Source organism: Martes martes, assembly GCF_963455335.1.
Source record: "Martes martes genome assembly, chromosome: 1".
Taxonomy (NCBI): domain Eukaryota; kingdom Metazoa; phylum Chordata; class Mammalia; order Carnivora; family Mustelidae; genus Martes; species Martes martes.
The window spans coordinates 179,264,992-179,277,210 of NC_137888.1; the positions used below are offsets into that span (position 1 = coordinate 179,264,992).

The 12,219-nt window shown below is 41.5% G+C and overlaps 1 protein-coding gene across 4 annotated transcripts in view; it reads left to right on the plus strand.

Moving 5' to 3' along the window:
• Positions 1–12,219, plus strand: part of FOXP1 (forkhead box P1) — a 578,496-nt gene that overhangs the window by 354,662 nt on the left and 211,615 nt on the right. The window lies entirely within an intron of this gene.

Consider the following 12,219-nt stretch of genomic DNA (forward strand, 5'->3'; position numbering starts at 1 on the left):
TTGCTTTGTTAACTTTGTTAGGAATATATACAATGGAATATTACTCAGCCATCAGAAAGGATTAGTACCCACTATTTGCATCGACATGGATGGAACTGGAGGGGATTATGCTAAGGGAAATAAGTCAAGCAGAGAAAGAGAGTTATCATATGATTTCACTCATATGTGGAACATAAGAAATAACATGAGGACATTAGGGGAATGAATGGAACACTGAGGGGTGGAATCAGAGGGGCAGACGAACCATGAGAGATTATGGACTCCGGGAAACAAACTGAGGGTTTCAAAGGGGAGAGGGGTGGGGAGGATATGTTAGTCTAGTGATGGGTATTAAGGAGGGCACGTATTGCAATCAGAAAAAAATAAAAAGTAAAATAAAAACAAAACAAACAAAAAAACACACTCAAGTGGCCTTTTGCCTTGCAGATAGCAGGGAACTGTGTCTGAAAGGAGGGTCTTTTGATGTCACTGGGAGGGAAAAGATAAGTCAACCTCTCTGGTTCTAATAAGGGAAGCTTCTGGAAGGTAACGTAGAAGATGATCTTAATTTATTGATTCTCTCATTGAGGGCTAACACCTTCCTTCAGTGGTGGGTAAAAAGCTCAAAGTATAATTTTTAAGGACTCACTCTACCAAGTTAGATTCTTTTTGAACACAAGGCAGAGTTCGAATATAGAAGCTATTGATGATCAAAAATTTGTAGTAGGAACCGGTGCCCCCAAAACGTTAGTGAAAACAATGCAAACAAATTGAGATAAAAGTAAGAGAGGAATCCGGATAGTTGTGACAAATAAAGAAAAAGCAGCCATAACAATAACAGACTCCCACTTTTCCTCCATTCCTTTTGTGGCTCTTTCTGGAAAAGGCACACTTCACCCTGAGTGCTGAAGTTCTTTACTCGGGGAGTTTGGACCTCCCTGTCGTCAAAATATTGTCAGAGATTTAGGTAACCTGTGATGTGAGCCTTATATGAAATCCTTTCAAGGTCTGATTACTAAACAGTTTTGTGTCATTAATTTCTCTGTTGAAAAGTAAGATGGCATGAGAAACGACAACAGAGAAAGAGCCAAATATATAGAAAGCTAGATGCCACGTTTCACCACGAGTGAAGCCTACCCTCAACTTTAAGCCAAAGCATCCCTACTTTGCAAAGGCAATTTTAAGCCCTGACCTGTGAGATAATAATAATAATAATAATAATAATAATAAAAAAAATACCCCCGCTCCCTTGTCTAATCAGAAATCTCTTTTTGAACTTTCAGGAGGTGTGACTTTAATGGTAATTTGTTGACAGATTAGCCTCACTGATTGCAGGGAGTTGTTTTGCAAAACTGGCGGGCTTCTCTCTGGTCTCTGAAGGCAAGGAGCCTACTTTGCTGTTTTGCAACCGCGTGCGTTTATTGACAAGTAGTGCTGAGCGGGCAGAATTGGTCTGTTTGTGTAATGAAACCTATACAGCTCGCCTGATGGAGCCGAGTGTACTTTTAGGTAGTGCATAGATTACTTGATAAAAAGGGTTACAAGGTGACTGCTTTTATGACAAAGTAGCATGGCAATATAAATGCGAGTGGTAGATGGGGCCACAGAAGGGAAGTTTATATAGGGAATTGAACCCCGTATTAGAAAGTTTCTTTTCATCACTTGGTCTTTGAACTCCAATCTATTGTAATTATGAAGTGTTACTTGTAACATTCCAGAGGCCCTTTGCTAAATACTGTGTTTGATTTGGTTCAGAGAAATACAACCACATTTTTTTTTTCTTTTCCCTCGTGCAAGAAAATGTGGTGAAGAGAATTTCACATACTGGCCTGGCCTCAGCTTTGTTCCAAGTGAGCTAATAAATGTGCTACACTGGAAACTATGTATTAACTTTGTTTCTTTGCTTTGGAGTTCTTGAAATGCGCTCATTCATTTGTATGTTCTTTCATGGAACGAAGACTTTGTGGTGCAAAGCCGCCTGTGTATAAGGAGATGTGCATGGGAGAGTAATTAATTCCAAGTTTATTCGACTAGAACCCGAAGAGCCTGGAGAGCAAGGATGGGAGCAATGGGAAGGTGGTTCGAAGGTTACCTGGGATCGGCTTGTTGGAGGCTTGGGTTTCTAAGCCAGGGGAGGTTTCTAGTCAGAGAAGAAAGGCCATTCAGGAGGAGAAGTACTGAGGATAAATTAGAAGGTTGGAGTTGGCCTGGCTTAGAAGGAAAGAGATCTTTGAAAGATTAATAGCTGTGACAAGGCCCTGCGGTAAGTCCTGAATTCAGTAATGGGCCGCTAACTCTCGCTTCATTGGGTTGAGGCCTTGGTTTTGTTGACCACCTTTACCACCTTGCTCCCTGCCTTTCTCCTTCTGTGTTTGAACACCTTGGTCAGCGGTAGGGCCCATATCAGCTGGGATGGCCCTTTCTCATTCCCCCATGTTCCCTACACAGCGCAGTTCTTTGACAGCCTCTGTGAATGAATGAAGTAGGAAGAGAAAGGAAGGTGGTGGTCCCAAGAGTGTTGAGGGGAGTATTGGAAAATCAGCAGAGCCTCTTGAAGTAGGACCTGTGAAAACATCAAGGGGTGGGAGTTAGCAAGGGTGATGAGTCAGCATTTCCCATCTAAATGATTGGCAGAGTGCTGGAGTTATGGAACAGAAGAGAAGGGCATCAGGAGGAGAACTCACGCTCCCCTCTTACCTGCCACGGGTCAGTTATTGGACAAACACAAATTGTGCACAAGCACAAATTTCAGTTGTAAATAAGGAACGGACTTACTTTGGAAAAGTCCTTCTTTAAAATTGACATCCTCTTACATCGTGAAAACTCCCTCTTTTGATTGTATATGTTTATTCAGATTAAAATTATCAAATATTTTCCCTTTAGCCTTTGCCAGTTACTAATGAGTCTATCTTCCAAAAGTCACATGGGAAGTGCTGATAAACTGCCTCGTGTTCCTATTGATCATGGAATGGACTTAATCTCTTTTAGAGAACAAAACGACGAAGTTAGATCTTTGATAAAGTCTGTTTCATATTGACACAAGCTTCTTAGAATGAATTTGTTTTTTAGGGTGAAAGGGGCTGTATGTTGTGTTTCTTTTGTTGGAAATACGATGTGTAATTATTAAACAGTGGTGCTATTGGCAGACTCATTGACCGAGGTATAGATTAAACTGCTTAGGGATGTCAAGGCCTTGTCTGTGTGTTTAAGTTGAGCTGTGCATAGAGGCAGATGGAGGGAAACCAGCTCTTTTCCCTTTAATCCCTTCAGATAGAACATTTTCCAGTATCTTCTGCATGAGAGGGGTAGTTTTTTTTTTTTTTTTAATGTGGTAACCCTTAAGTTCTCCTTGAATTAACTCTTTCATCCCTATTTTAAGACTGCTCCTTTTCGACTGTACTCCAAATAAAATTAACTTCCTGACGCAGATTCATCTTCAGCAAAGTTTCTGAAAGTAGACCATTTGTCACACAATTTATCATCCACACAAGCACAAGGAATTGTCAGGATCACGGTTGCCTGTCAAAAGAGGCAAAGTGTCAGCTGATCCGAAATCCGTGTTTTTATCACTGTGCCTTCTCTCATCCCGAACTCCCCTGTCTCCACGTTGAAGGGAAGGTGACATGATGTCTTCTTAGTCATTCAAATCCAATAACTTTTAATCTGAAGGTTAAGTAGTGAGATATAAACTAAGAGATGATAATATCAATTTTATGTTCACTGAAGGGCACAATATACCTCTTTCTAGTAGAGGGAAAATTGTGCGTAAAATGTCTTTTGCTTTTCAATAGCAGAGCCATGTGTCTCAGAGCCAAAGGAAGAAAGAGTTTTGGAAAAATATAATAAAATAATATGTAACATCCTAAAACAGGGCAAGAGTGGCCTTTTATTATTATAATTATTAAGTATTAATTTCTCAAGGTTGCATGGTAAGACACAGTTCCATTTTTATAGCCTCTTGTATTAACTCTTGTTATCTTCCCTATGAACTCAACAACCTTTTACAAGGTTAAAGACTGGGAGAGAATGACATAATGCTCGTTCTTTCCTGACTATTTTTGATCCTAATGCGTATGATAAATAATACTGTGATAATATTGCTTACCTTGCCTCATTTTTTTTGTCCTCCTCATGATATTTCCATTTCAACTCAATAGGCATTCACCATCCAAAAGTAGTCAGTGAAAATGCCTTTATGTGCATTTTTTATTATGATATTCTGTTGATCTCATTGGCTGTACACCTGTCTTCCCAGCTCAAAGTTGGTGCTGTGTATTATGTATGTGTGCTGTGTATATCTATGTAAAGACTGTATCATTACTGTGTTTACGGAGGGAAAAGCATTATGCTTAAGCTGAGGATGTGATATTCGCAATTGGAATCATGATGATTATATTCCTGAAATATTTTAAACTTGTCTCAGCCGTTTGTGCAGTCCCCTGATGGGGCAGGTTCTAGGTACAATACAGGGTGTTAAACCTGCAGACTATACGAGGGATTGGGAAACTAAGCCTGCCATCTATTATTTTTTTTTTTTGAAGAAGGTTTTTATTGACGTGTATTGAGTACTCTGATATTTTATTTCTTTGCAACATGTTATCTCACCTAACTCTCATAATGACCCAGTGAGGTAGATATAATCATTTAAGGATCTCAAGTAAGAAGGAAGAAAGAGTTAGAGTCAAGAGCAGGGGGTTGGGGGAAGACTGGCCCAATTGGAGCTTCTGGATCCACTTGTTCTTGCCGTTCAGTTCTTACCTGCCTTTTCTGTGATGTGTTTACTCAGCGCTTCCTTGAATTCTGTGAGTTAATAGATTCCCTTCTTGGACTGGGGGGAAGAAAAGATTTTATTGAAACACCACCATCCTCCTTGTTGGCCGTTGTCTAGAGGTACCTTCCTCCTACCACAGCAGAGGTGCATTGTTGCAGCAGAGAACATACAGCTCACAGAACCGAAAATACTTCTTACCTGGTCCTTTCCAGAACAAATTTTTAGTGAAGGGCAGATGTGGCAAGGCTGGCCTTCTAGAACCTTCTACTCTTTATAGAAAGTGACAGAACTGAGGGATCATTCCTTATTTTTTTTTCTCCTAAATTATCCCTCAAGAAATACATGTATCAGAGTTTAAGTCTTTTTGTCTTACATTTTCCGTAGGGGTAAAGTCACTTGTTGGTTTTATCCTATCTGCAGAGTCACTTTCTAATCATTTAATTGAATGCATTTCACAAATTAAATGTTCTGGCATTATTGGTGGTGAGAGGAATAATCAGCCAGCCCACTAAGGAAATGGAGACTGGACACTGAGTCACTCAAAGAGCGGACGTTCTTCCTTATGGTTCTCTTACCAAAGAAAATGAACATCAAAACATGCGTATCTTAGGTTCACCGTCCCATGGTTGGCTAGAAGATATTAAGAAATACACTTAACATCTCTCTGAATTCAAAAAACTTCGAATCGAACCGTAGTGGAACAAAACATAAACATATGCATCAAATATCAATAAAAATCTCAAAGCAAAATGAAGACAAGCTGTGCAAGACAGGGGTATGACTCATTAACAGATGAGTGACTTAAGCAACGCATCTTCAGTAACCCAGAGAAGAGAGTTTATTTGTGTCTGTGCTGGTGGGATTTTTGAAGACCTTGGTATAACTGAGGAAACAGTAACTCAGCAGATGTATACCAGCTGATTTAATTTAACCCCTTTCAATCAGGAGAGGGGGGATGAAGGTGTACGCTGATCTGGACGGGTGAGGTTTATAACCTACGTGCCTAAGAAGTGTATCTTTGCCACTTCACCATTTTTAATTTTGGGATGAGCAAGGGGGATTTCCGCTGTGGAACGATTGGAGGTTAATGGTAAGTAGAAGTCTTTCGGTGCCGCACGCCAGCATCTGAGTTTGTTGGTCTCCAGGAAATGGTGTGGGGCCTATCTGTTTACACAGACGGTTGCCTATGTCGAGTGTTCGATCTCCAGAGATTAGATGGGGACTGACAAGGCTGGTCATTTGGTCGGTGGTGTCCATATTTTACGTCCTTTTACATTGGGTTTTAGCTAATTCACCTCTCTTTGCCATAGAGCTAGAACCACTGCAATCCTAAGGCCTAATTTTAAAATGGTTGTCAGATTTGGAGGTATGTCTTCAATCTAGCTATTTATGAGGTGTCTTTCCTAGAAGCCCAAGGCCTTTGATTTTCTCTCCTCTGCGGTTTCTTCTTTGTTTTCTTACCTTCTTATTTGTTTCTGGTTTTAAGCTTGTTACCCGATGACTTAGCAGGAGATCTCACAATTCGTGAACATCTCTTTAGTCTTCCTGGTGGGAGGGTTTCCCTGGCACAGGCCCTGTCTTTAATTTCATCATGCATACGTTTTGCAGGTTTATGGTTCCTCTTTTGTGAATCTGATGAAACCCCTGCATCTTTTACTCTGAGAAGTGTGTGTGTGTGTGTGTGTGTGTGTGTGTGTGTGTCATTTTGCAATGAGTTTCATGTGCATTGTGCCCCAACCCCCTACCCCCCAATTAAAACACTATGCAGCCCATACTGCATGTTAATTAGATTTGCTTGCTGGTTCAGTGTTTTGACAAATGTTCCTAGATTTTTCTGTTTAATTAATGTTAAGTATATTAGTAACCTATCTTTAATTTGGAAAAGGTTTCCTCTTCTGGCTCTAAATGCTTACCAATGTGTCCCTGGAATTCGTTCTTGGATATCTTAGATGTAGCACTATAAATGCCAGCTCCAAAGAAAACTCTGGAAAGTAAGGTCATCTAAAGCACTCTGCACGGGTTCGAAGAGCCTTTTTGTATCTGTTCAAACACAATCACCGGCTTCACAGACTACTTGAAAGATCTTTGATTAAATCAGCAAAGGTTATAGTAAGTGATACATACACCACTGGCGTTCCCTTCCGTGGCTGATGAGAATGTAAGTCAGTGCACAGCCCATTCTGGGAGCAGGATGGCATTGAGTGTCAGGAGGCTTAAGACCATTGTACCATTTGATTCAGGGGTCCACTTTCACCGGGAGGTTGTATGGTGTTCTGTGGTCGTTCTCATTCTTATACATGTATTGGAATCATCTGGAGGGCATCTTAAAAACCACGGCTAAACCCACCCCCAGAGTACTTTATTCTGTAAATCTGGGGTGAGGTCCAAGAATTTGCATTTTTTTTAAAAGATTTTATTTATTTGTTTGACAGAGATCACAAGTAGGCAGAGAGGCAGGCAGGGAGTGGGGGTGGGCGGAAGCAGGCTCCCCGCTGAGCAGAGAGCCCGATGCGGGGCTCAATCCCAGGACCCTGGGATCATGACCTGAGCTGAAGGTAGAGGCTTTAACCAACTGAGCCACCCAGGCATCCCAGAATTTGCATTTCTGATGTGTTTGACTCATTCTCTGCTGCCAGTTGGAGGATCCCACTTCAATAACCACGCGAAAGGGCAGGGCATCTGAAAGCACGTGAGCAGAGCCAGCCTGTTCCTTGTCTTGTGGATGTCATCCAGCACGGTACCAACAGTCATGCACGGATGTCCTCAGCTTCTTACTCAGTGCACGCTGTTTCCCCTGTAGATTCATCTCTGCCTCAAGGACTAGAAAATGCAGGAGAAACATTTCATTCGAGACATCTTAGACTCCTATTGACAAGAGTTCAAAAACCTACCTCTAGTACTTACTGAATGGATGAAGTAAAGTGAGTTTTGCCCGTCTCTCTGAGCCTTACCTTTTTTGGTCTGTAAAATGGGGCAGTAGATATAATTTCTAGAGCAGAGTTATATGACAAATACATTGAATAATAGATCTTAGGCCTTGGCACACTCCTCAAGCCTTTAAAATAATAGTGCTTTTGACAGTATTTTGTTCGCTCAGTACCTTTTAAAGATAGGGAAAAGGCGGGGCTGAAATCTTAGGGACCCAAAGTCAGAGGCCTGGGAGGAACCAACTGGTTTCTCAGGGCTGTTCCTTTCTTTAGCAGAGGCCACCCCTTTTATATTCAAATGTGACCACCTTAAAGCAGTGTAGAAATGCATGTTAGAGACCTCCAAGGAGAGCCCTCATCCATGAATTCCAGAGTTCCTGTGTCTTCCCTCATTGAGATAATTAATTGAAATAAGGGCACAGTCCTGTTTGACAATCACACTCTTCATTTAGAAACTGACCTCTGTAGGAAGACTGCAGAGAATCAGTTCTTGTAGGCAATTAGTGCCCCAATTTACCATTTTAGAAAAGAAAACATATATCTTAATAAATACAGAATTTCTCCTCCATACCTACTAGCAACATTACTGAAGGGGCCCCAACACAAATGTTTTAAATTTAGAGGCAGAGCTAAGGACACAGTTTGCCTCCAGAATCTGAATTGAATCAGGGTTTTATTTCAGATAAAATCTTTGGGGCTCATAACTTAAAAAACACAACTTTTACTGGCATTACGCAATTTGCCACGGGTCATTTAGCGAAATGTTTGTATATGTAAGCCCAGGTTCTTCTTTTAAGAAAAAGGAGCGGTGGAGGGCGGGGATTGGATTTTGCTAAAATCCAGGTGGCGTTTCAGTTTATATTTAATTTTAATTGGAAATCAAATACAGGCAAGGGAGAAAAAACCTACCATGTTTTCTTTACTAAGAGTATCCATTGGGGAGGGGAAGGACACTGCCAGCCAAATTTTAAGAAGCAGCTTTTTTTATTGGCATGTCTGTTTTTTTTTTTTTTTTTCTTCTGGCTAAATTCTTGTGCCTGCATTTTCTTTTTTAACATCTGAGTTTTTACACATGGCAATGATTTTTATGTCTCAGGGCTCCTTGCTGCCCTCCTTCTGTAATTTCTATGGGATTAGTACCTAGAACCAGGATAGCAAATAATTACACACCACGTCTAACCAATGGCTTCCCTAGGCTGTTGTCTGGTGAGCCCCCTTGTTAGGTTCCAATCTGAGATAATATTTGATTCCCGTGGCCCGTCCTATTTCTGGAAGGCTGGGGAAGTTTCTGAAGAATTAAGAACAGGGGGGCAAAAAGTTGCCTTTTTTTTTTTTTTAAGCCAGAATTTTAGGAGGTCCTCTCCTTTGTGAGTCTAACTAGCTATAGGTGCATTTTGTGAAACTCCCATAAAATATTGGCAGAGTGACTGTGGCACAATTAGGGAATGGCTGCTGAAAGTGCTGGAAGAGGTGCCGAGACAGTCACTTAGCTCTGCCAGTGCCTATGAGATACCCCATGTACCAGAGCCGAGAGTGAAATCCTCAGTGTTGGCTCTGGGGAGAAGGCTTGGGTGTAATTCAGATGTTTTCAATTGAAGATGGAATACCAAATAATTTCAAATTTTCTACTGCACAATTAATTACATGTTCATTGTAACAAAATTAGAAGATGTGTCTAGGAAAGCAGAGAAAGAAGAAGAAACTACACTGCCCACGGTCTCTGTTTACAGAGGTGCCAACTGTGGACATTTTGATGACCCACTAGCCCTTCGCTATTTTTTTTTTCTTCTTTCTCTCTCTTCTCTCTCTCTCTCTCTCTCTTTTTTTTTTTTTTTTTTGGTTTAAGTCATTCCTTCACATTTTTACATATTCCCATACCCACTGTGGAACTTTATAGTTAAAAGAAATAGCTAGCAGTAATGTTATCAGTGGGAATTGTTAGGGCTCGGTTTCATATGTGATGGTTCACTTTTTCATCTTAATTTTATATTTAGTGTTTATGGCTTTAGGGGAAAATTCATGTTCTTAGTTTCACATTTCAGAGTTTATGGTCTAATTAATGCTATTTTCCTAACTTCCCTCCCCCCTCTTCACCTTCTCCCACATTTGCCAGCTAATTCAGGATTTGGGCACATTGCTAAAAAATTAATTTTAGGAGGAAATTTTCAACATGGTATGATGATAGTTCACCCATTTTCAATAAATGAATGCATTTCTTCTTTTTATCAAAAATCCTCAACATCCGCATTGTCACACATTTTTCCTGGTTTGAATTTATAGTTGATCCTTAAATACTATGGGGATTAGGGGCACCTAGCCCTTGCAGAGTTACAAATTTATGTAGCACTTTTGACTTGCCCACCAAAACTTAGCTACTTTATAGCCAACTGTTGACCAGAAGCGTTACTGGTAACATAAGTAGTGGATTAACACATATCTTACATGTTATATGAATCATATACTGAATTCTCCCAGTAAAGTTAGCTAGAGAAAAGAAAATGTTATTAAGAAAATGATGAGGAAGAGAAAATACACGTACAGGACTTTACTGTATTATATTGGGAAGAAAGTGAAAGCAGACGAGTGCAGTTCAAACCTGTGCTGTTCGAGAGTCGAGTGTACTCACATCAGGAATAGTAATGGCGGGAGAAGTAGTGGGCATATCGACAGTAGAACTTGAAAGCTCTTTTCAAATTCTTGATGGTTCCTTTCCTCCAGCCTGGGACTTCATACTGTATTAGCACATTTTGTTCTCATATGCACAAAGTACTTAGTACTGTGAGCTAAGTACTCTTAAAATGCCTACTCTTCACAGAAAGAGACATCCTTGGCTGCCCACGTTCACACAGCTTACGGACAAGCCCAGCTTTGAAGCCACATCTTCCCAGTCCCACCACCCGAGCTTCTCATCCTCGCCTACCAGCTTCTTCCCTTGTGTTCTTTGTGCTGGGAAATCGGGTCCTGCTACCTGGATCACTCCCATCTTCCTTGGCCTCCATTCCCTATGGGGAACACCCTCAAATGCTATCTCGTGCAGGTCTCTCTCCTTTCAACCCATCTTTTCTTGCTGAGTCCGGTAAGAAAATGCCAAATATTCCTCTAGATAGAGCGTTTCCGTTCTCACCCTCTCCCGTTTTCGCAGTGAGCCCTTCTTTCTTTCTTCGGGTGCCCCCACTCCTCCCCGTAAGCAGCTGTGCCCCGATGCTTGCCTTCATTGCTTCGTTTCCAAAGGAGGGTCCCGCCGCACACCTGTTGCCTGCATCCTTCTCACGAGCCAACCCAAGCCTGGCACGCGCAGGCAGAGGTTAACATCTTTCCTTCTGTTTCTGAAACACACTGATTGGAAAGCCTCTGGGTCCCTCCAGAAACGACAGACTTTGGCCGTGCCTGTGGTGAGGTTTATGGGGTGCGGCGGGCAATGTAGCCGGCGTGTGGAGTTCCGGCACATCTGAACCCTGCCTCTGACGTGGACGGTTTTTCAGATCGCTGTCTCCTTCACGAGGGGCATGGAAGTGTTGGCTTTTAAGACCTGGGAAATCTAGGTTTATTAATAAGTCTGCGCACAGTCCACTGCAAGCTGTGATGGCTGCCGTCAGTGTTTTATGGACAACCTAAAAGCAGCCATTTTGGGTCGGACAAGTTTTCTCTTTATGGCTCTTGTGTTTGGGTACATGCGGCCGGAAGACCGAAAACTTGCAAACTTTCTCCAGGTGCCCCAAACAGCTGTCACAGACTGACGAGCTGGGGGAAATACCTTCTGTGTTTTCTTAGTATTACATGACAGCCTCAACCCTTTTCCCAACCTACAAAAATGTATTTGGATAAAATATTTCTGGTACCTTGTGTTTCTTGAGGAAATTATTCACTCAGCTTCACTGATGAATGAGTTAGTCCTTTTGAAGTCACCATGGTTGTTTTCGTTGTTTTAATATCTAAAAGAGTGGATTATTTTGCTTTAAGAGTGATTAGCTCTGTTGACAAAATGTCCTCTGCTCCCCGAACGGTATTTTGTGTTAATGTTTCTGTGGCTCACCTGCTTTGCTCACATCCAGCACCACTCCAGTCAACAAGGAACAATCGCTTAGCCCAATAAATAAAAGATAGTACTCACGAAGGATGTGCGATAGGACTTATGGTAGGAGTTTTAAAGATTCATAACCTACAAGTCAAACTATGCACATTTCCCCAGCAGCAAAGCATATGTTTGTTTCCAGTTTGGGAAATCGTTGTAACTTGTGTGGCTTATTTTGGGAGGATGGCCGATAATGCCCAGTCCTTGCTTTAACAAACACTATTAAATCAGCTAACTTGCTTGTTGGTCACTGTTCTGAATCCATACAAAAGCCCAGATGCCAGGCCACCGTGGATCCTTCTTCGTCTGTCTTTCTGTCCCTGTCACCTTTAAAAACAGGTCTGCTTTTGGCAAGAATGGTGGAGTGGGCTGAAGCAGTTTTATTGAAAGGAAAGTCGTAATTTGAAAATCTCCCACTTTGGGGTTGCCAAAGGGTTTGAGAGGGAAGGGAACTCAGTTCTTCAAAGGTG